Source organism: Falco naumanni, chromosome 4 (genome assembly GCF_017639655.2).
Source record: "Falco naumanni isolate bFalNau1 chromosome 4, bFalNau1.pat, whole genome shotgun sequence".
NCBI lineage: Eukaryota > Metazoa > Chordata > Aves > Falconiformes > Falconidae > Falco > Falco naumanni.
Genome location: NC_054057.1, coordinates 14,677,260 through 14,701,763, shown reverse-complemented (window position 1 = coordinate 14,701,763; position 24,504 = coordinate 14,677,260). Strand labels below are relative to the sequence as shown.

The 24,504-nt window shown below is 51.1% G+C and overlaps 1 pseudogene; it reads right to left on the bottom strand.

Moving 5' to 3' along the window:
• Positions 1 to 223: 223 nt before the first annotated feature.
• LOC121088016 lies at positions 224 to 23,497 on the bottom strand (annotated as a pseudogene).
• Positions 23,498 to 24,504: the final 1,007 nt, after the last annotated feature.

The window sequence follows — 24,504 nt, the reverse complement described above, 5'->3', positions numbered from 1 at the left end:
CCTCGCAGGGTCCAAAAGCTGCTGCACTCACAAACACCCACTCCGGTGCTGGTGGCCTCCTTGCAGCAGCTTTTCACAACCCTCAAAGTTCTCCTGCATGAAAGCACCCCAAAGACTAGAACCGAAACTGCTTCCTGAAGAGTTCAAACCGCTTCTGAAGTTCATATTCAGGTAGCTTCCCGTTCTCTCCAAAACTTTAGGTTTGAATAAAAACAGCAAGGTCTTATCCAAACCCCGCTTTTTTCCTAATAAACCCCTCGATAACGACGTTTGAGGGCAGGAGGCGAACACGACGCCAAACCTGAGAAAGGACTCCACAGCAGCCTGGAAGATCGCTATCGTTCACAAGGGTCAGCATCCACTCGTAAGGGAACTTCAGACAGCACCGTCCAAATCTCAGAACAGGGCTGAGCACGTGCAGCGGAGGAACGATACATCTGGGTGAAGAGATGACCAAAGGGAATTATAGACACTGAGAGAATGTAGAAGTTGTTTACTCCCCAAACAGCATGAAACAGACACAACGCATTTGTCTCTGCCAGATAGACATTTCCTACCTCTACGGCAATCAATCACCTCTAACTTCTTCTTACTCATCAGCCTCTTGGAAAGGAGGGGCAGCCCCAGACTGCCGTGGCAGAGGCTGCCCAGTGCCCTGCCCCAGTGCTCTCTCATCAAGCTCTGCCCCTCCTTTGCCCCAGGAGGCCGGCAAGGACCCTCCCACAGTCCCAGCAAGGCACGAGCTCTGCGGGAGCCTTCCCGCTGAGGACCAGCGCTCCACAAAGCTCAAGGAAAACAAGACTCCAGCATCTCAGTAAAAGCAGCTCCCTCCTCTCCCGTACCGCTCTCGCCCTGCCTGAAACCTCAGCCGCTTGCCCCCGCGATGGAGGGCACCAGCACCGCCTGCCTCTCGCAGTGGGTGACCAGCCTCTCCCAGCTCCTGCAGCTGCCTGGGTCCTCCACCCACCAGCCCACACGCTGACTCTTCCCATTCCCACTCGTTTTACAAAATTGCAGCCCAGGCACCCAGTGGGTGACTCTGCCGGGGAGAGGGAACAGCACCAGCGAACTGCGTCCCTCTTGTCATTAAACTGGCACCCGCTGCGGCACAACGGCATTGAACGTGGCTGCAGCTTTTGGCTTAAGTCTGGGAACGTTCATGCTCAAGAGAACCAGAGAAACCTGAGCTCACCTGCCACACCAAGGACTAGTTTCCCCTCACCACTCCTGCCGTAAGACCCTTTCCCATTTGCACACGCCTGCACTAACTGAGCCAGACCCCAGCTTTCAGCAGGCTGCTCGCCGCCTTCCAAACAAATGCTGCATTTTGGGCCAACCCAGCACAAGCCCACCGCTTGCAGGGAGAAGCAGGGGCAGTCCTTTGGAGATTCATTACTCCTCAAGTCCCAGACAACAGGCCAATAATGAATATAATCACTGTTCCCTTAAAAATAAAATAAAATTAAAAAAAAGAGAGAGGCATGGCCCTGAGCACTGAGCAGAGGTGCCTCTCAACATGGGCTGCTTTCAAAGCACGGCTGTGCTCACAGCAAGCTGGGCAGAACTAGCTCATTAGGCAACATTTCTCATTTGGAGCTGAAGCCAGGACACCCCACGCCAGGCAGCGCGCTGGGCATGGGTACGCGGGGAAAGGTGGCCAGCTGCAAGGAAAGCGCCGGTACCTGGCTGTGAGAGGCAGCGCCAACACCTCCTGGCCAACACCACCCACGTCCACCACCAGCGCCAGCTCGTATCGCCTCACCATGTTGGAACACAGGGTGACCTGGTAGAGGAGAAGAGCCTCAAATACTTCATCACTGCCAGAAGCCATCAGCCACGCGTGGTGTCCTCTGGCTCTCACCCACGGTCAGGAAAGGGAGCGATATTTTGCCTTACTTCTTCTGCTGGTCCACGTGTAGACCACTGTCTTTCCGAGTAACAAAACTCTTCTGGCGATATCCGATTTATTAAGTACGCCTTGCATACTAGGGCATATGTAAGCTAAATTAAAGCACAATTAATGTTCTACTTGCCACTGGGACCAATTTTTACTCTCGACTACAACAGCACAAATCCAGAGGAAATCTGTTGACTTTCACAGAATGAGTCCAGCTTTACAGTGGGAAGCTGAGGGCAAAACATGGCCCAGCAGCAGCTGTGCAGCTCACGGCTGCTGGAGCTTTTCCAGTCCCCGCTGCAGTGGATGCAACCATTCTGCTCAACACGAGAGGAAAGATAAGAGCGGGAAGAATAGCAAACTGCTTTATGCAATGACATCTTTCTTTTAACAGTCACCTTCTGTCCCCATCCTTCCTTGGCCCACTTTAAATCAAATCGCTCTAAGCAGCTCAGACACACACGCATGGCTTCTGTGCTTGATCAGAGGGTACATGATCCTTGGCTTACAACTTTGGAAACAAAACGGTGCTCCGCCCCAGAGTACCCCAGCTCACAAAAAACCTAGCACGAACACCGATCTCTTACTTGCGTTATGCCCAAAGCCAGCAGCACTACAGCCCTCCTGCGCACCAGTGAAGCTTCAGCTCCACCTGTTGAAGCACGTTTGGCCGGGCTCGTGCCATACCTGGATATCCAGGGTTCCTTGGGAGCGGATGGTCCCCTTGCAGGGCATTATGGTGAATTCAGTTGGCTTGATGTGATGTTGGGCTCCCTTTCTCCAGGACGGGCAAGTGTTGTCTGATATCTGAGCAAAACTGGTGACGCTGCGCTGTCCTGAGCCATCGCCAGTGATGCGAAGGTTGAAAGTCATGGGAACCAAGGAGGTGTTAGTGAGCTGACATGGCAGGGTGCGAGGAAAGCCTGGGAAGGTGAGACAAATATCAGTTAAGTCCCCAGTTATCCCGTGATTCCTGGTGTGACTCTCCTGTTAGGATAGACTGGTGCTTGTTGTTTATCTCTTTTCAGTGTGAATGAGAGGTAATGGAGAAGCTCAGGGAGGAGTGAGTTGTGACTGGAGTTGCTTTTTCCATGGATGGCACAGCTTGCTTCCTTGGCAATGGGCAGTGCCGTTGGTGCTGAAGAGCTGTCTCTACCTGTGAGGAGCCCTCTCACCTGCCCCCAAACCAGCCCCAACTCTTTCTCACTGATCAGTGTGCACCCAGACAGAGCATTTATTCTGAAAATTCAGTCTGTAAAATCCCCCATTAACTCCATGAACATTCCCCCAGCTTTCAATATATGAAAGTAGGGCATTGTCATGTAAGGAAAAGAAAGGATGAAACTGGGCGCTACAACATGATGCATTGCACTCTAATGCAGTTTCTCTAGGCAGGACCCTTAAGGCATCTCCTGTTTTGGGGCAACCAGACTGAGCACATGACAACTCAGCCCACCTCACTGCAGGCAAACCTGATGCTCCCTTAGAAATGAGCAGGAACTGTGTCTCACCTTACCTAACAAACGGGGACATCACATCCACACTGCCTTTGATTACTGCCCACAAAGCCTGACATCACTTTAGCTCTGACACTTGCTTTCCACAATGGAAAACCAGTGGTACAACCACACTGGGTGAGGGGGTGGCTGTTCTGCAGAGGCAGGACACCAGCCCGCAGCTTGGTCTGGAGCGAACACCAGCTCTGCCAGAAGAAGACACCTCCCATGCCCTGCTTACCGAGTGCTATTTGAATAAAGACAGGGAGGAAAACCACCTGCAGACACCGCAGATAGTTTCTCTGTGCCCAGCAGCAGTGACCATTGCCCACCGCCAGCAATTACTCCGGCAGGGAGGCGGGGGTGGGGCACAGAAAGGACATGCACCGACTGACCCACTGCACAGCCCCAAATGGGACCGAAGTCACCAGATGCAGACAACAGCCAGCAGCACAGTGACAAGAAGCGAAAATACAATAGCTGCCTTCAGCTGAAAAGGCCTTGTTAATGAAATCAGATTAAGTAGGATGAATCTCCCATTACACAACCGCATTTCTGCCGGTGCGTTTCTTGTGGGTTTATTTACTCAAAAGGAAGCAGAGACGTGGCCGAGTGGTGATGCAGGGAGAGGGGCAAGTGGCTCAGGGAAAGTATTGAGATTTCCTAGAAAGTCCACAAACAGCATGAAACCACAGAGGCATCCTGGGCACAGAATGATCATGGCCCTTCAATCAATCCACAATTGATTTCACATGTAAACTTTAGATCACCTCAGTACAAAGCCTTTTCTCTGAGATGCGAGATGGAGAATCAGAATCTGTGTTTCGGTGGAGATGCTCTGGGTGCTCAGCCACCGGCTCCGTCAGTGGAGCAGTGCTTCTGCTGGGGAAGGAGAAGGAGCCCACATCTCTGGAGACATCACTGCCCAATCCAATGCCGAGCTACTGCCTGGGCTTATTACTGGGCAGGTGATAACGAGGAGCCCTCACAGCACAAATTAACAGCTCACACTAAAGGTCAAGTGGTAAGTGGTGTCCTCGCCTTGCAACAGGAACGTTCACCCTGAGCAGCCACAGGCTAGCGTGTGGCTCCAACTCTCTCTCCTGCAGCCCCATCCCCTGGGCCCTTCTGGGACAAGGGCTTTCACCACCATTCTGCCGCCAAGGATTGGGAGGTAGGGGCTGAGCAGGCTCTGAGGGCACCAGAAAAATACTGACTTTCTATTCCTTTGGTCCTGTTTGATCTCACGGCAGGAAAATACCACCTGAGCAAGCGACAGCACTGGTTCTAACACCCTGAAGGCTGCTGTGGAGGAACACAAGCGACAGACGCTCCCAAAGCGCTTCATTTCAGCAAGGCACAGACCTCCCCACCGGCGGTCCAAGCCCAGGCCACACTCACCAAAGGAGACGTCGCCAAAGTGGAGGGAGGGTACATTGAAAGGGAAAGTCGGTCCGATGACACAGCCCCTGTAAGGACAAAGGCAGAGGAGGAACTGGCTTGGTTAAAAAGGACTGCAAAGCGTTCAGCTTTCGTTACCACCAGGATGGATAGAAGCTGGTCTCAGCAGCACAGTGGGCTTCAGATCAACCCGTCACCCCTGCGCTCGGCACAGCATCCCTGTGCACAGGAGGCAGCCAAAGCAACGTGGTCAGCAGGTGGCAGCTGCTGAGGTGGCTCAGGGCACCAGGGCAGGCAGGGTACACCCCCAGGTTGCTGCTGGCCCAGTGAAGGACCCTGAACAAGTGGTGGCTCTGTGCCTCAGTTTCCCCATCTGTCATGTGACGGGCAGAGCTGTCCATGCAGAAGCAGGTTCATTGTAACTAGCCCTCTCAGCCACAGGTTCCCTGCTTTGGTATCTCTTTGCTGGAACTGGCCTTTCCATGGGCTATATGGACATCTTCCTCAGACCTTATTCAACACTACCATTATGCGTGCAGGATTTTGAGGCACGAATCCACAGGAGCCCCAGACATCTACTGAGAAACGCAGCACAAGTTCTACACAGTGGATGGCTGAATCTTGGAGGAAAGTATCAGCTTGTCACCAGTGCACCGGCTGACACATCCAAGAGCAAGACTATTTGCACCACCGAACATGAGTGTCCTGAAGCCACCACACCAGCTCGCCCATCCCTAAATTCAGAGAGGTTCCAAACTCCAAAACTCACCAACATCCACTGAAATCAACACTTGAAGCTGCACAACATTCATTAATTTCATGGTTGATGCCAATCAATGCCAGCTCTGCCTCTTGGTGAAAAAAACAAATAGAGATCAAGGACCACAGTGACCCGTGCCTCCTAGTTTTATTCACAGGACTGCCACCGGGTCTCTCGTACACATGAACAGACCCCAGCCTCCCGCAGGAGGGACCTGCACTCACCTGTGGTGTCCCAGTTCCAGCATCCCTTTCTAAAGAGCAAAAGAACAAGCGTTCAGGACCTCATCAGGTCTGTTTCCAAGTAAAGAGTGATCACCTATGGTTTGGGCATCTTCTGACCGCACAATCAAAAAGCACTCAAAATCTGACTTTCAGGAGTTTCAATCCCATGCTAATTCTCGATTCCTGGAGCTGAATCAGTTCCTGAGAACAAGTTAGGTAGCAAATCCCTTCTGACAATGAGGTTCCCTCTCCAAGGACCTCACGTAATCAGACTTAACCTCCCGAGCCCCAGCATCCTACTCTGGATGGAGCAAAGGGAGCAGACATGCTTTCCATAACAGCACTTGCCAAAAGATGATAGAAAACTGCCTCCAAACCAGCCACACCTGGGTCTCACACTGGGAAACTGCCAAGGGTGAGCCTTGCAGCGAGGGGGGAAATAACTGCCGTTTCTGCTGAGCACACAGGAGCTGTGCTCAAGGAAGTCAGACCTGAAGGACTGCCCAGAAGGCTCGGCCAAGGAGCCAGCCCAGAGCCCTGTGCGCTACAGCCGGTAACAGCACAGCTTGCAAGAGAACGGGGGAAGAGGGCAGTCTTTATGGCAACAGCCACATCTTCCAATAGTGCTTCTGAAGGGAGATCGGGGTCCTCGCAGAGCAGGAAGGAGCACAAGGTAGGAGAGGAACCACCTGCACTCCCACCGCTGTTCCTTCCTCTGCAGCCCCGTGTCCCACCAGCCAGCTCACCTCCGCTCAAAAGAACTGGGAGTTTTTCCCTCCCTGGAGAACTAAATCCAGTGCACAACCCCCCCGAAGAGGGAGGCTCAGCTTGCCCCGGTGGGTGGGCATCTCAAAAGCATTTGAAACAAACAGCTTGAGTTGTGGGGCTGGAGAATGAGAGATAAGGGCTGGACAGGGATCCTTGGAACAAAGGCAAGACAGAAAGCAAGGAGGCAGATGCCATCTCGAGGAGAGGAGTCTGCAGTGGGAATTACTGTGGAGGCACCCCCCAGGCTCCTGTAACCCTCCTCACCTGACGGTCAAGGTCACGGGCTCAGGGGACCCATCCACACTGAACCGGAATCCTTCTGTGAACTGCCCCAGGGCGGTGGAACTGAAGGAGATCTGGATGACTTGGAGGCCATCTGGTAAAACGATGCCCTCCTGGGGGAGAAAGGAGAAGCAGGAGCCCAGAGCGGTCGCTGGAGGGACCAACTTGAAGGGGGCATCGATGACTCCTTTGTTAAACAGGATCACCTGCAGCAGCAAGAAAACAAAATCGAAATACATGAGGAATCTTCTTTCCTTACAGAAGGCTGATTTGTTTTCTAATTAAACATCTACAAAAGGCAGAAGATGCTGTGTGCTGCTGCTTGGCTGAGGCCAAAGAAAACACAACAGCACAGTTTCTGCCTTTGGGTTTTTGCATGCAAAACAGCGATAACTTCACATAAACAGAGTCACTCTGGGTTTATTCCACTGGCACAGAGCAGTCCGCTTGGACTTGCAGGGCTGAGGATGTGCTCAGCAACACCAAGGCGATGCAGACCTGCCCCAAAGAGCAGCAAAGGGCGGTCGCAGCATTACTAGCGAATCGTCACCTAACTGCTCCCGCTCCAAATGAGCCCAGTCCTGCCAAGGGCAAAACACATTCAGCTCCCATTACAGCCAGCAAGTTTACTGGATGTAGAAAATACCTCGGGACAGCCCTATAACCAGCTTCAGCAGCACTCCCCGACTCTGCTAGGGTACGTCAGTGAGGCGCATTTTATTCTTTTCTTTAATCTGAGAGTCTCTTTGTCTTTGCTCAACCGGACATGTCAAGAAAGGATGAGAGTGAGGTGCATAGCAGCTCCACCTGTTCTAAAGAATCTCTTTCATAAATATTCACAGCCATCATCTACTCATTTACCACTATTTACTGTTCCAACAAGCTACACAATCCTGCAGCATTTGCTGAGATTCAGCAAGAAATGCCCACACCTGCCTGTGAGTATCAGCACACTGGTGGTCACTAAACCTACCCAAAGCAAAGCTCTACAGTTTCCGAAGGCTGCAGGTGAAATCCTGCCATTTCTGTGGACTTATCTACCTGCTTGGCAGTTATTTTCCCTAACTTTTGTCCTCGCAAAACCTGTCAGAAAAACTGAGACAGAAGCAGAGGTACAGCCCTTATTTTTTTAATTTTGCAGCTGCTGTTGAAAACATTCCTGTATTCAAATTCTGCACTGGTAACTTGGAAACTACTCATATGTTTTACACCTTAAATACAAATTGCACTTAGGGATCCTACACTGAGGTTTACTTCCAGTCTGGCTACTTAATACAGCACTTAGAGTATCATCTACTTATTCGCATTTTCTCCAGTAATGAAACCAATACATTGATATATATAGAATCAATAAAGAATCAGCATTAAAAAATGCATACAGTGCACAATATTTTGGCAAGAAAACACCTGAACGTGTCCTTCCCTGCAACAGTCAAGCTTTTGAAAGTGTCTGGCATGATGTATTGCCTCATTTTCTACCTCCTCCAGTTGCTGTATCTTTTTTTTTTTGAGAAAACTTGCCACCATCGGCGGAGGGAGGCAAATACGCAGAAAGCTCCTTGCTTCATTTCCAGAACTGCCCTGCTCTGTTCATAGAGCCAGAGGGGCACCAGGTCTGAAGGGTGGCAGGAGGCTGGTCAGCAGGGACAGCGCTCCCAGTGCCTGCGCGGGCAGCTCTGCGCGGGGAGGCTGCCCGGCTTCCCTCCGGCACCAGGAACCAGCAGGATGCGCTTCACTGAAAAGTGTTTGCAACGGACTCGAGTCGGAACACAACACGTTTGTTCCAGCCGCTTTTTAACCGCCAGGGTACCAGGGCTGAAACAAAAGCCTCTGGATACTGACCTTTTTGACCCGGTGTTGCTTTCATGTGTCAAGGGCTGGATTTTCTGCATGAAGCCTCCCAGCTGATCTCAAAGGGAGGTTGCCAAAACGCAGGGATTGGGGCTTTGTGGACAACATACGCACCTTTCAGACCCCATCAAAACTATCCAGATTCTGCAAAAACTCCCACATTTAACTTACATCAAATAATGCATGCACATAACTGCCTGTGTTGCCAGAAATCCAGCAGGTCCACAAAGCTCACTGCTGCCAGGGGCCATCAGGATCCACCCCAACCCCAGCAAACCCCACTGCTCACCTCGTAGCTGTGGGCTGATCCAACAGAAACCTTCCCGATGTCCAGCTGGTCAAAGCTGACGCGGAGCTGGGGCCCTATGCCGCTCCCTTTGATGCGCAGGGGCAGCCTGGTCTCACGGCCTGGGGAGAGGTTGCCATGTCAGTACAGAATTCCTTCGGTTCGCCTGGATTTTCCAGGCAGCCTCAGAGCCAGTCCCTGACTCGGGGCTGGGCAGCACCAGCACTAGATGCTCCGCGAGAAGATACAGGACCCTTCTCTTCCCTCAGCAGATCAACTTTGCAGCTGGTTTCTAACTTCTGACAGAGCCCTTGGGCTGGTTTGTAACTTAGCAACCAGTTTGCACCCTGAGAAAGTGATGCTGCATATAAAACATGATTTCTGAATTCCTTCCCATGCACTTAAACGAGCTTTGAAATCCATTCAGAGAACGCACAAAGCTCACAAAACAGAACCGGAGAGAAAAACCGGCTGTCTGTATCGCTGCAACCGGAGACGACCGCACAGGAGCTGAGAAGTATGAGCCCAAGCAAGGCAAAGCAGCCTGCTGACAGCGATACCCCAGCAGCCTGCTGACAGCGACGTGCGCACCCGAGCGCTGCCTCAAGCAGGCAGAGCATCTCAGCCACCACCTGTGCCTAACGTAGGGCTCCGTACCGGGGCGCTCCAGGGCTCACCGCCTGCAGCAGCGCCTTGTTAAGACAGGGCTTTACGGTCTCCAGAGAGCAGCACTCACCTGTTCCCACCATCAAACCAAGAGCTCAGCTTTGTAAAGACACCCCACCTGAAGCATACTGAGCAGTTACGGAAAACCAGCCTCCTCGCTACTGAAACCAGATAAGCTCTAAGTGTACTGCTAACACACATATCCCTTGCTGCAAAGGCAACTGAGACCACAAGGCTTACAGCTGAACTCCAAGATGCTCATTTTCTTCCTTAAGTCTGCTAAGATGGCATAGTGCAGGATCTTTCAGTCTGAAGGCTTTCCTGAACCACTGGAGCAGCCTAAAGTGCCTGAATTCTAGCTCAGAGTTTGGCTTAGGTCACCCTGCCGTCCCATTCTACTCTTGTACGGAAAGCGAGTAGCACAAGGAGCAGAAGAAAGCCCCAGAAGCTGTACACAACCGTCACTGTGGCTTTTGTGCAAAACTATGCCTCTACCCTTTGAGCTCCTTTTGTGTGACACCCACCATTAACTAAAGCTTAGGGACTGAAAGTTGATTTCTTTTTTTATAAAAGTCTGCTGCTTAGTCATTCCAGAATGTCCAAACCACTTCTTATTGCAAAGAGCAGCCCACGTGTGACTAGATCACAACCTGGAAAAAACCCTCCTGGAACAGCCTTTTCAGTGATCCCTGACTTTGGGCTTGCAACCGTGGCACGGGGATGTTTGATCACGTCCAAAGCCAGAAAGGAAGAGCTAGGGAGCTTTTGCTGAATTCAGTGGGTTTTAAGTGGATCCAGCCGAAGCCCAGCTGACAGCAGAGATGAGTTACACTTCACAGCTCAGGCACGCATCAGAGGGCTGTGTACTTCTATTGCACAGACACACGAAAAGAGGCACTACTGGGTGCTCGCTTTTCAGAAGATTTTTCCATCTTGCATCACGTGTGGCTTAATTTTCATTAAAAACTTGATGTTCTAAACCATCAGAGCTCTTAGGAAACGACAAAGATTTCCAAGGGACAAGTTTTGTCCATAATCATGGGTGAGGCATGTCCCATGGCCACTATCATCAAAGAAAATCAGTGGCCATTCTTTCCCTTCTGCAGCAGGCCCTCAGCCTCTCCTGGAAGGTCTGCGGAAGCTATCCTTTCTTCTGCCCCTACACTGATGCTGGAACTTTAGGAAACCCTGGGAGTTTTACACTCTCTCCTTCCAGGTGAACCTCAGAGAGTGCTCTCCTGAAAGGAGGAGGAGCAGAGTAAAATACAGACCATTCAGGACAGCCGAGAGAAAAAGAAAGAAAAAAGAGAGTATGTCCTGCTCCTCGCTAGCAGCTGGGGCTTCCAGGAGCACCCAGCCGCTGCCCAAGGCCTGGGTACCCCGGGCTGGGACCGTGTGATGCTCCCACCACAGCATGTCCCAGAGCACATGGACCAGGGCATGGAGGGGCCGCAGCCTCCTTGTCCTCAGTCCCAAAGCCACACCTGGTTCTGTGGAGTGAGAATTCGGATCTCAGTCGGGTTAACACCTTGGCACATCATGGAGGGATTACAACTCGGCATTCAAAGAAATAGGGGAGTGGGTGGCCCAACAGCACAGAACTGGTCCCAGGTCCCTAACTTCTGCTGCTTTCTGGCACTCATTTTTTTGCCCACAGAACGTCCCCAGGTTTTGAGGTTGGTTTTGAACGTGATTCTCATCCAACCACATCAACACAGAGATCCAGTTTTACACGATGTAGGACACGGCAAGGTGAAGGAGTGATCAGCACTTAGGATTTTGCCTCTCCCTGCAAAAGTGGCTTAGAAATGGGTTTTGGAAGAAATCGGATGTAACCCAGTACATAACCCATATCCAGAAAAAAACAACAAAAAAAGAATTTTAGGTGACTGAGCCCCCCCACCATGTGCTTCCTTCCAGCACTCAAGAGCCATGGCTTTATTTGCATGAATAACTAAGAAAGTTCATTTTGAACTTAAACAAAACAAATTTCAAACCACTTCTTAACTGCTGGCTTTTCAAGTTGCACAGTGCTGATGAGTTCTGTAAATCACCTGATCCAGAAGCGTTCGGCTAAGCAATTTATGGAGGCAACTGCAGAAAAACACATGGAGGCCAGCCACTTCCCCGTGGGGCTTGAGATCCAACTGCACATTTCACAGTGCTGCACTAGGGCAAAGCTTCTAAATATTCCCTGCAAGGGGCACACGCTGTCTGCAAATCGTCCTCCAAAGGGATCTGTGACTGGCATGCAAATGCACGAGGAAGGCAGTCACACTGCTCAGAGTCGTCAAGAAGCAAAATTAATGACTCCCTAGTTAAAGATCACTGGTTTCTTCTTTAAACTCTTTTTGCACCCTGGGACAGTTTCCACCCTGACGATACAGCGGCTCAGCTCTGTTTTGTGAGGGATGGGGGGTAGGTGACCTCCTTGAGGTCCTCTCCCAAGGGGCCCATGGAAGAGTTCAGATCTCCTGAGGGACCACGAGGGTTTTTCCAGAGCAGGCTCCTCTTTCTAAACACCGATCGCTTGCCCAGCTCTGTTTCCTGTAACTCCCAGGTTGCATGTAAGTAATTTTCCTATTTCTCTGCCACAACAACAACAAAAGCTCTCCAGGCACAACCCCTGGAGATCCCTGCAGCAAACTGATCGACAGCCCCACCACCAGAGCAAAAATCCCAGTGCCAGGAGCACAGCGCTGAAGCCAGGATTCCCTTGGGAGCAACTTTTTAAATCAATCCTTTCCTTCCACAGCTCTAACAGCTGCAGCTGGCGGCCAGGAAGGTGGTTTGTTAACACGAGCCCTGGTTAATTACTGTAGGTGGCATTTGCCAAGTAAACCCCGCGCAATTACCGTATAAATAAAAAGCTGTTTCACGGCCTTTGTATCTGTCAGCTTGGAGCAGTAAGGAATGGCTCGAAGCAGCTGGGTTAGTGATCTCAGCACCCTCCAGAACGGGAGCCTGGCTGCTGGGGACCACGGGCCTCGCACCTCCTTCCTCTTAGATGGGGAAACCCAGAGTGTTCCCTGGATGGAAATCTGACAGGGACCTCCCACTCTTGAAAAACACCTCAAGCAGCACCACACGGACGGAGAGGAAGGACAAGGTAACCTGAACCACGGAGCTTGCTGCAAGCATTCCCTGCCCCGTGCCAGCACAGCAAGGCCATCACCTCTGTAAGGGCAAAGGCAGCATAACTCGGTGGGTCAGTGATAACCGCTCCCAGAAAAAGACCTGACAGCACTTCTGTAAGTCGGGAGGAGCATAAAGCTTGTCTAGCAGACTGCTCACACTCTGACTTCTGGGGAGGGTGCTCACCCTGCTGAGGACAGCGAGCCCTGTAACACGCGACCCAGATGAAGCATAGACTTGAGCCATGAGGTGACGATTCCCACGCAGGGACAGCAGCACACGTGTGGCACTTTCACAGACACCCTGCGCTCAGCAGGGCTCAGCCACCTACGGTCTGGCAGTGCCTGGAGAGCGGGAGGTGACCCAGGGGCAGGGAGCACGATTCACTCAGCTCCTACCGCCTCAGGAGCCCAGTGGTGCATCCACGTAATAAAGGCTCATCCTGGAGGTCTGTAGGGGCTTAGTGCCCGTCCACCAAAGCTCTTCTGCTGTGTACCTCTCTGCCTTTACAAACACCTTGCAGCACAACGAATGCATGGTATGAAAGCTTACTGCTTTGGCTGCTCTGGGATCAGCGGTCGGAGCCAGGCGCGCTAAGCCCTGGCTCTGCACAGACCAGCTGGGAGCCACAGGGACAGCAGGAAGGTGCTGGCACTGCCCTGCTGACCACCGGCCCTGACTAGAAATTCCGTGGGAACCAACTGGGCTGGAAGAGTATTTGTGCCTCGCCTTTGCTGTGGGTAGCAGGAGGAGGAGAAAGGAGCTGTACCTGAGATGTCGCAGTAGACTGTTGATACACTCTGGCTTCTCGGGGTTTGAAGATCACATAAATTTCAACTGAAGAATTTGGCCAGACCTCTCCCTCCTAAGACAGGAGACAACAAACCATTTATCTTCAAACGTTACATTTCTTGTTTTCAACCACAGCCCTGTAAGCCTTTATTTAGAGCATCAATGATGAGCAAGGAGCAAACAACACTTACAAAATGTGTAAGACTTTGGAAGCAGCTGTGAAAAAAATTAAGTCCCTTACCTTTACTAGCACCTGGTAAAGGCTTGCATTTATTTTTTTTTTTTTTAATTAGGGCTATAATAAAGGAACTACACTGGCTGGCTTCAGCATATCAAGGATCTCTTCAGAAGTGCCAGCTGACCTAAAGAAAAGATACGGTTTCCCTCCAAACCTTCCCTTATATCCCTGTGTCACTACAGCCATGTGAACACGTTTTCTCAGATCAGAAGAGATTTAGCAAGTCAAATGGATTTTTCCATTCTTAATAACAAAGATAGAAAGAAAGAAAACCAAGCCTGCCTTCATCATTGCAGAAGAGATCTGTAAACCAGCTCACAAACAAAGGCAAGGTCCCGTCAGAGCTGGCTACCCCGGCCAGGGCTCACTGTCCAAGCCTCCCTCTGCTTGCAGGCAACAACTGGCAGAAGAGGAATATCAGGGCTTTGCAATCTGCTCCGGCTGCCTGCGGGTCTCCACAGGGGGTATGAGACATCGCCCATGACACAAAGCCCTAGTTGCCCTGGCCTCCTCCCGTTCCTGCATCACCGCTGCTGTCAGAAGCAGAACTGGAGCTGGGTCAGTGCCCACGTGGCATTTCTCTGACACTAGAATGTGATCCTGGCTCAAAATAACCCAAACCGAACACCAAAATGGTGAACTTCCGCAGCACCAAAATCCAGCTTCAGCAAGAACCTGGGAGAACCCTGCAAGCGTAAATCTTCAAACAGCGAGGGAGTGGCGATGGGTCCCGGCAGGTCTTATTCCCAGCGGCCGAGGCCCCAGCGGGATGATTTGCCCAACACCACCGAGACCACGGTGATTGCTGCAGTGTTGCTGGGATCTCTCTGTACGCTGTATAATTCACCAGATGTCCTGCCATGCTCCAGGAAGCCAGTCAGTGGTGCAATAAGATCCTGGTAAGGGACATATCTCCCTACATCCAGGGTGCTGCTGGATCCCAAGGCACAGTCAGAGGAGACTGCTCTAAGGCATCAGAGGAAACAAGCCTACGGACGAGCAACACAACCCATCCATTCACATGCATCCGCACAGCTCTCTGCAACAATCCTAACGCAGCATTATTGATGGAGCCTTGCACTCATATCCTCGCTCCCAAGAAAACCTGCACCAGCAGTTAATAGACTCAAACCTCTTGAGCTTCTGACATGAAATCACCATTCTCCAGGATTCAACGTATTTGGACAGAAACTTCAGGCAGTATGTCCACTATCAGCTTCCCTGTATTGTCAGTGAAGCTCACGCCAGACTGTTTGACTCAAAGGGAGAGGGCAAGAAGAAATCATCAGTTACACGTTATTCTACTATTCTGTGGCTAAAAAAAAATTGTGAAGGCCATGACTGTTTTTGGAAACCTTTGTCATTTCTCCCTTCATTACTGCTGTATGTCAGACCGTAACACTGGAAAATATTGTGACCTATTTCTCCTGGGAAATGAAAATAGGCTGTTGGAAAGGTTCCTCACATTCCTGCTACCCCATGGGGAAGAAAGAATTGCTGGTTAAAAGGATACACTTCACTACTCACCCTTGGGGCTACTGCTACATAGGCGTACCAGCCCTAGGACACGGCAGGAGCCAGCGGTCTGCCGCGGTTAGCATATTCTCCATAAGATGGCAGTTGAGTCAGATCATGGAAAACTACCGTGGATGCTTGCCAGGACAGAAATGCAACTATGCAGTGCTGTGAACACGAAATTGCAACACTTCTGGCTTAATGTCAGCCTCAGGCAGGCTGCAGCTGGCAGGTGGCATAAAATACAGACGGTGGATGTATGATGATCCAGCACAAAAACTCCTGCTGTTGCGCCCTGGCTTTGCTACAGCATACGGCAACGTGATACCCGAGGGGACGGCACACCATGACTCACCACTACAGAAGTGATCTCAATAAGGAGACCAACCGTAAATAGATGCAGATCCTGTTTCCCCTCCCTCTGGACAGCTCCTCAAAATGTTCATGGTCACAGGCTGACTCCAAAACCACTCCTCCTCTTTTTTCTTATTATTTTCATCAGCAAGTTAACCTTATACAGGCTGAAATAGCCTGCTGCAGCTTCCACTGAGAGCAACACCTGGCAGCTAACAGCCCGCTTACACAGCAAAGCTGCTGCACAAACCCTGCAAAGCCACCCTGCCCAGAGAGCCTTTCCAAGGCTATCGTCCCTCCAGCGGCCTCCTAACCTCTGGAAACCTCCAGCCACTTGTTCCAAGGGTTTGATTCTTTCTGTAGGGTGCTCCCAGGCACCACAGGTGATAGGTGGGAAGAGCAGCCGCCGCTTTTGGCCAGGAGGTCCGAGGCAGCAAGGTCCCAGCTCTGGTGGGGCCCCTCCAGCAGATTTACACGGCGCTGCAAGAAGGGTCTCTGTCCACGCTAGAAGTTACGGGACTCTCACCGGGGAGAAGGTTGTGGAAGTCAGCAGCAGTGGATTTTTAGATTTTACATTTGATAGGAAAAAAAACTAACATTTGATGTGAAGACACCCGTACGCCAGGGGGGAAGACAGACATCAGCAAAACTATGAATGTGAAACCCATTGTTCCATAAATCATGGAATTAATGGAAATCTAAAGATTGATAATGCTGAACAGGACAGGAGGGGAACGACTCCTGTAGTATCCCACTTACACCCAGTCCTAAGCAAACTGTAACATCAACACAGCCATTTAGGAAAGGTTTCCACTCAAGACTTGAGGCCAGGCTACACTCTGGGTCCGTACAGCACCACACGGAGCACCAGGACTCAGCGGGCAGCCAGGCTGCTGGACCTCACCCTAATGCACTTCAGGAGCCCAAGAGCAGGTTAAGCTCGTTATGGAGACCTAGCCCAGTTGTAATGAAGCAGGAGCCCTGGGACATGCTCCAAAACCAGCTGGCACAGCTCAGGTGATCTCTCTGCAATACCCCTGCTGCTCTGACACAGGCTCTTGGTCCCATCATGCTGCTCTCAGCTGCAGTGGTGTGAAACTGCAGCTGTGCTGACACGGGGGGCTCTCAGCCTCATTCGGGCTATAGGAGTAACCAAGAAGAGAATAAGATGCCCTTCCTTAAAAAAAAAAAAAAATAGTTTCACCTACTATAAAAGAAAGTAGAGGCTCGGATTATTCTAGGGTTTGCAACAAGATGAGAAGGGATTTTGCATTGCTCAGGCAGCAGGCATTCTTCATCTCAGACCACGCAAATACTCAGAGTCAGGGCTCTGTTTCATTGAAGGACATGAGGTTTTGATTGCGCAAACACAAAAGCAAAAAGTTTTCTCCAAGTCTGCAATGAAACTCAAAAAGCCCGTTTAAAGCTGCCAGCCTTGCGTGCAGGCTCACAGGCGATGCTGGGAGGGAGAGTCACACATAGTATAAATCCAGATTATAAGAAGGGATTGGTCTTTCCGTGATTAAACTTGGGCTGAACTTGGCCTCCTTTCCATAGAGGACCTTTTCATTCCTCAATATGTGAACTAATGCCCATGGTTAATCCCCATACGCTACGTGTAAGGCCTGCCCTTATATATAATAATCAGTACCCCTGAACATGTAAGGACACTTATGAAGTGCCCTTAATTTACAGCCCTTGCAGCAGAGCTCAGCTTTAGGCAGGCTCTCGCCGCCCGCCAGGAGCTCACTGTTTAGAAACGCTTTTTGCAACAACCTCTCCCAGCCTCACTAGAAACCTCATGTCTTCCCTCTCGGCACATCAAGATGCTGATGCGGGTATCTGCCAAGTGACCTCATTCAGGGAGGAGGAGGAGGAGGAGGAGGAAGAGAGGTTCTCAGCTATCACTTACCACCGGCTCAATGGCAAAAATATCACTGGAGAAAAGCATAGGGTCTTCTCGCACCTTTGCCCTCTGGTTCTGGAAGGCACGGGAGAGAAGGGAAAGGCGTTCTTGGAGCGTGGGGTCCATTGCACGCTGCTTGAGAAAAGAATTCCTCTCATTCCCCTCCTGCTTCTGCAGCCTGCGACAGCACCTGCAGCCATAGACACAAACCAAGCAGATCATTTAATAAACAACATATTTGCAGAGACTGTCGCGTAAGCGCAGGAGCAGCAATGCACTGGGGGAGGAACAGCAGGAGCAGCTCAGCAAGGGGCTGACCCCACGCCACGGGGTCCCAAGCAGATCAGGTTATCACTTGTTCGCTGGCATGGCAGGTAGTTTTACGCCACACTCACGAGCTAAGAGGAGGTTTTTGAAAGCTAGCAGCCCTCAGGAGAGCCTCCTGCCTCAAAGCTACTGCCACGACTAATGGACAACCCACCAACACCCTCAGATGGCTTTTCCTCCCATAGAGGTGCTCGGGGGAGATGGATGAAGATGAAGGAGCACACACTGCAGCACTTCGCTGGCAAGGGGAGAGCAGCTGGGCTTCAGCTGCAGGTTACCAGCACCACTCTTTTTTACCTTCCCTTTTGGACTGGCAGGGATAAGCAAACTAGATCTGCTCCGTTGCCTACACTGCCATCCAGCAGAGGATCCCAGAGCATTTGATAAGCAAACTCACGGACTTTCAGGCGTTGCATCACTTCAGTGAAATTAACGGGTTTATATGCATGAAGACAGAGGCCCCGAGAGGTGAAGGGACTTTGCCTAGCATCACCCAATAACAAAGGCAGGACCAGCATCTCTGAATCCAAACCCTTACATCCAGCCTTGAACCACTTCAACATTTTTCTCTTTTTGGCCTTCTCCACAGAGCTTTGACACAGGTCACCTCTCCCTTACTCGGTAGTTGTAGCAGCAATCATTCTAGTGTTTAAAGCTGCTCGCAACCGAGAGGTGAGAAAGGAGCACTGCTGCAGAGCACTTGCTTCCCAGCTGGCACGTGGATGTGCCCCCTTCACGCTCCAGTCCCCTGGCCACCAAGGACCAGCAGGTGACTACTCGAGGGGGATGAGGGGAAGGCTCCATACACGGCACATCAGGGCAACGTGGTATAAACAGGACCGCAATCACCACCCAGCTAAATTCCAATACATTTAGAAAGGAAACACAGCCATGGACATTACTAGCAGCACGCAGACAGAGCCTCGGGCAAATGCTGTCACCAGTGCCAAAAATACTTTCTTTGGCTCGCTCCCAGTGGAGTGTCATGAGAAATGTTTTTCCACGGCTGACCTACAGCGTTGTGCATGAGGAGGGCTTCCAGGCACCAAGATGAGCAACCCTCACCTAAGCCTTCATCAACAGACAATAATTCCATTGTTGAATCCCAGAAAGTCCTGCAGGAGGGAGACAGAGCAAACCCCTGGGTAGACCTTGTGATGATCCAGGTCTTTTGGGGTGACAGCCAAGCGCAGGGTGCTGAACTGCCTCCTCCCATTGGAAAGGTCCTCTCTGCTCTGAGATCTCAAAAGCTTCTGTTACAGCAGGACAGTGGCCTCGGAGCTATGACCACCCCTAAGACTGCAAGTAAGGAAGAACAAAGCACTCTGCTCAGAGTATAGACCACGAGCTGGCATAAGATCAAGTGCCATTGGAAAAAAAAAATGGGTTGAAGTTAACTGTGGGGAAACCTGGTTGCCTCTGAGGGGAAAGAGGATCACTCAGGGTCCCATCTAAGATACGCAGGTGGGAAGAGATGCTAAAAGAATGGCGCAGGGATGTATTAAGAGAAGGTCATGAGACTTTTTCTGTTAACACACTAATCTTGCACAGAAGTCACACACCGTGCAATTGAAAACAGAGAACAGTGGAAAACTAGTTTTGGCCTTCAAGGCATTTCTGACCTAATTACACTGAACTTTATTTGCTCAGAAGCCCTTAAAAAGTGCTCCAGTTGAAGGCAGTTTCCTGACCAGCTCTGGGTTCAGACTAACTCCTATACACCTACAGCCATTCAACTCTGAGAAGTCACACGAGGACTCCCTAAATCACCCCAGCTTTTAAGTGTCATTTCCAGTGCATCCCCTTGGGCTAGAAGTGTTTCCCTGCTGCCCCAAATGGAATTTCAAAGCTTCAGAGACACCCTTTGGAGAGCCTGCCCCACCTCTCAGCACCACGAAGACACAGGTGCTGATGCCCAAAGGCACTTCCAAGTCCTGTGCTGCCCTGCCTTCCCCGCAGAACCCTCCACCTCCGAACTCTCCCCAGCCCCGGAGAAGGGGCAGGGATACCTCGTTGTGCTGGAAGCCGGGACAGCGCAAGGCAATTCAGCATCCTACAGCCGGATGGCCTCGACGTTCGGGGCCAGCAAAGCACCCTGCCCTGTGCACTACTGGACAGGAAGGCTGAAGAAGGCGGCCATCTTATCAAAGCTGGAGGGGAAGAAACTGCAGTGAATATCACAGCAGGTACGCTGCCTGCAGCTGTTAGGTGCTACCGCTCAACGCCGTCCCAGGTAAGGAGTGCCGACACCTTCCTCAGCCTCACAGACCCTCTGCGAGCCCAGGGACCTGGCCTCACTGACTTAGGGCTCCCACAGATGGGAATTTGCTCTCCGAGGAAATGCAACCTTTCCTCCCCAAAACATCAGCTGGAACATGGATGGAACCGGAATGGGAAGCACTGAGCTCCATTACCCTGAAGCCCAGGGGGGGACACCCTGGTGTCGTGGATGGTTTACTTGTCCTATGCCATTCAAAAAAGCACCAACATCCCTCTGAGGCCGTACGTTAGTTTTACCCTTGGGCAGCATGTCTTACTGAAATGAATCTTCCCAGTGAACCTCAGCTTCTCCTGATCCTCCTCTTCTTGACTAACAAAAGCCTTCCACTGGAGTGGGCTATGACTTTACTCCGATTGTGGATGACCACGGATCTGTGGTTTGACAGCGTGATGTAGGTCTTCCCAGCTGTCAAGGAGTTCCTGTCTAGCCTGATGTTGACATCTTCAGCGGCTCCATGAAGGCTTGTGTGAATATCTTCACCTGGAACAAAGCAAAAGGGAGACTTTGCTCATCGCCCTTGCTGATGGGAGTACAAGGAACGGAGGAAGCCACAGGGAACAGAAGTGTCACAGCCTTTAGCTGTATTAGCAGTTCCACAGATCAGTACCTTTATCACATCCTGATAGCTGCATGTGTACAGCACGAGGATGTCCTGGACACCACCTTAAGCACCTTATTTCTGGGTGGGCTTGTAAAGATTTAACCCCAAGGTGACCCTGTCTACAGGGGGACTTTTTCAGATGTGCCCAGGTGGCCTTTGGGTTGCCATCCCACTCGGGTCACAGGGAATTCTGCATCTGAGTCGTTCAGGTGACTCTCAGCAGTCGCACCTCGGTCACGGCTCGCCCAGAGTCTCCTGCAAGCATACCACCGGGGTTGTGTCTCTCCTGATCCCTTGTTGCCAACAAGCGAAGGTGCCTGGGGCATGCAGGCAGAAGAGGGAGGCAAGCAAAGTGACAGCCCCCGGCAGGATGGGACGCAGATGAGAACTTCACCGTGTTGGAGCAGCAGCACCCTCACTTGCTGTGTGTCTGCGCAGACAGGTCGGAACGAGACTGGTGGGGCACGACCCACGCCAACCGGCCCATCACAGCCCTGCAAGCCCATTTCTTCTGCCTGGAGCCTGTCGGTGCCTATGCCCGAGCGTGCAAGCCTGCACCAAGTATTCCCAAGCTGTCCCACAACCTGAGCAAGCACACCTTTGCTTTTCACCTCAGACCAAAGAGGAGAGAGCCCCTGGCTGCGCACAGCAGCCGATTAACGCCTGGAGTCTTGCTGGAGCACCTGCCAGCACTTCACCCTCCAGAAGAGACCCCCACCAAAGTGTCCCTCACTGCCAGAGCTTCCAAACCTTCATTCTTCCCAACCAAGCAACTCCTGGTAGTCAACCAATCTCAAACCGGAGCACCGAGCCTACTCTGCCTGTTGCAGGTGAGGGTTTCCAGGTGAGAAGCAAACCACAAACACGAGACATTCTCCATCAAAATGGCACTTCTGTGGAGCGTGTTTAAAGCCTCAGAGCCAGCCCCAGCTGAGAAGGGCAGCGACCCGGCCATCCCTGGAGAGCATCCCCCTGCCGAGGCAGAGCCTTCTCCTCGCTGCACGGGTTACAGCAAGGCAGCCAGGGGATGGACCTGCCTTTCCAAGGCTGCCACACAACAGCACAGGGGAGAGCTGGCAGTGTCCTACACGGACTCCTTAAACCCTAAGCCGGACACAATGCGGCGAATCACAGCCGTGCCAGGAGAAAGAGAGCCCCTCTCTTGGAGGGAGGTTGGGAATGAATCACCCTTCAAACAGATCTCTGCAGCCATTCCCTCACCTCCACACATGGAGAGTTCGGCCTTCGTGCCTGTATAACCTCAACCTCTCTGCTCTTAAGGGAGCCCAGGAGGAGCGGGAGGGATTCGTGGCCAGAGATGAGTTATGTTGCAAGAGAAACAGCAACGTCTCCATGACTGGACAGCCTGCTTTCTATAACAGACAACTCAGCGTAGAAAAATAACCGAGGTTCAGAAGCGTTACAGAGGCAGGCGTGCTTTACAAGCACTGCCTTCCCCCTCCGCTGAATCCTCGGCGTACGTTGGCAAGCAGAGGAAGCAGGACCCAAGAAATGGGAGACATGCACAGTGCTTTGAGCATGTACAACTCAGCTTCATGGAAACATGACATGAAAAATGCTCTACAAGATAACTAACTACTGCAACATGAACTCCACGAAAACTATCATGATCTCGCTGTCTAAACCCATGGCCAGGTGGGTCTTGAAATAATGGGTGTAGTTCTGATCTTAAAAACCAAGCTGAAGCCTTTGAAATTTAATCGTTCTTTCTGCCCTTCTCCGAAGTACAGAGCAGCTTCTATACGAAGACTGAACAGGATTCCTCAACCTAGAAACCACATAGGAGATAGGTAGGTTTGTAGAAGTATGAATGGCCTGGGAAAAAGTGAACGAGGAAAAAGTTGTCACAATTTGTTGTAAAACAGGAACCCGAGGGCCTGAAATGGTATTAGTCAAAATTAGAGAAAAGTACTACTATTACTTTTCCAAGGAATATTCCTTCCTTTGGCACGTACTGCCATAGGTGCCTACAGACGCTCGTCACTATAAATCCACAAAGCAACTGGACAAAGGCTTGGAAGGTAAAACCATCAGAAGCGACTAAACAAAGACGTGAATAAAGCCTCCAGCACAGAAAAATGCTGCCTCCAAGGCCCACGAGGGAGAAAGCACATGCACTGCCTGCTTCTACACGCTTTGCTAAGCATCCCCTACTGCTGCTCTCCTGGAGAGCACTTACACTCCCGGCTGCAGGCACCGAGGACACTTCTGAAGGCTGGAGGGCTTTGCCGGAGCACCTTCTACCACAGAGAGAAGGATCTGGCATCGTGCTGACTGTGTAAACCCACAAACCTCCCGGTACAGACGAGAGTGTGCGGATGCCAGCGAGTCAGGAGGGAGCAGCAGGTCTTTCTGCCAGGCAGATAAACTGGCACAGAGCAGAGCTGTCAGGGTTGGCCCAGGGCAGCTGCAGGCTTCATGGACTGGGTGCCAAATTAGATGCGACATTTATTTAAGACTCTTGGTTGTTTAATATATAAGTCTGGAGGAAAAGAAAAACAACCCAACCACAAAACAATCTCTGTACTGTACCAGCAATGTAGCCCTAGGTATTTCACTTGATGGGGTGATGTCCGTGGGTCTGTGCTTTGGGACACTTTGCTGCCATGAAAGCACATTTACTGAATCCAGACGTACCTGCTCTATCGTTACTTACACAACACGATGATCTTATTACAGGCTGTCAGCTCTCTCATTCTTACATGCTTTTGACGTATTTCCCAGAGACAGCAGGACACAGCTCACTCTGAAACCTGAACAAAGCAACACCTGAACTTGAAATTAAAAGAGAGGCTTCTTATACAGCAGTAGAGCAGATGCTTTGGGCTGTGCACTCCTGAACGATGCTCTCTGAGACAGCAGGAACACCACCGTGTTTTATTCCGGCATCCACCTGCATGGCTATGGCCACCGGTATCTTAGCACATCACGGTAACTTTTAACTATCTGAAAGTAAGAAACCCAGCACTGGGTCATCCTCTGTGGGGCCTGTTGTGCAGGAGGAGAGGGAATTTACAGAAGAGCTAAAATATCTTCCCGAATATTAAGCAAACCCTTGAACAAGATTTCAAAACAAATTTCAGGTTTTATGAAGAATGCGTTCCTAGCATTCAACAGCCAGTACCTTCCTCCATCGATTACTGCTCTAAATATTAGGAAGCTGGTAGCCAGATGGATTAGACTGAAGAGAAACAAAACAGCACTCTGCTGCCTTTCGTCCTCACCGTAATATTCTCCCTCTATCCCTGTAACTCTCTCCTCGCTGAATTTGGATTTTAAACCTTTTTAGGACTGCATGACAGTCCGGTTCAGAATATTTGGGTAACAGGGAAAGCAAGTTTAAATTAATATGCCCAGTTTGTCAGAAAACTATGCCTGGCTCTCACCTCTTCTAAAAGAGACAGGTCCTGCTGCTTTTTCACTGAAAATACAAGCAAGCAACGAAAGCCGAGCTCTTCACTCAGAAGAGTGTCATTGTACCTCCACATCGATCCTCTGAGCAGTTCTTTTGCTCCTGCTACTATCACCATACCCAACTGCCTCACCATCACCAGCATATTCTGGGTTTTCAAACAGCGCGCAAAGGTCTGCTGGTACCACTTCACCACCGGAGAAGGGAGTCACTTCACCAGGCTAACGATCTCTGGAAAGCGAGAGGAGTCCCCTGCGGCTGGATCCAGCCCTCCCCACCATATGCTTTTGG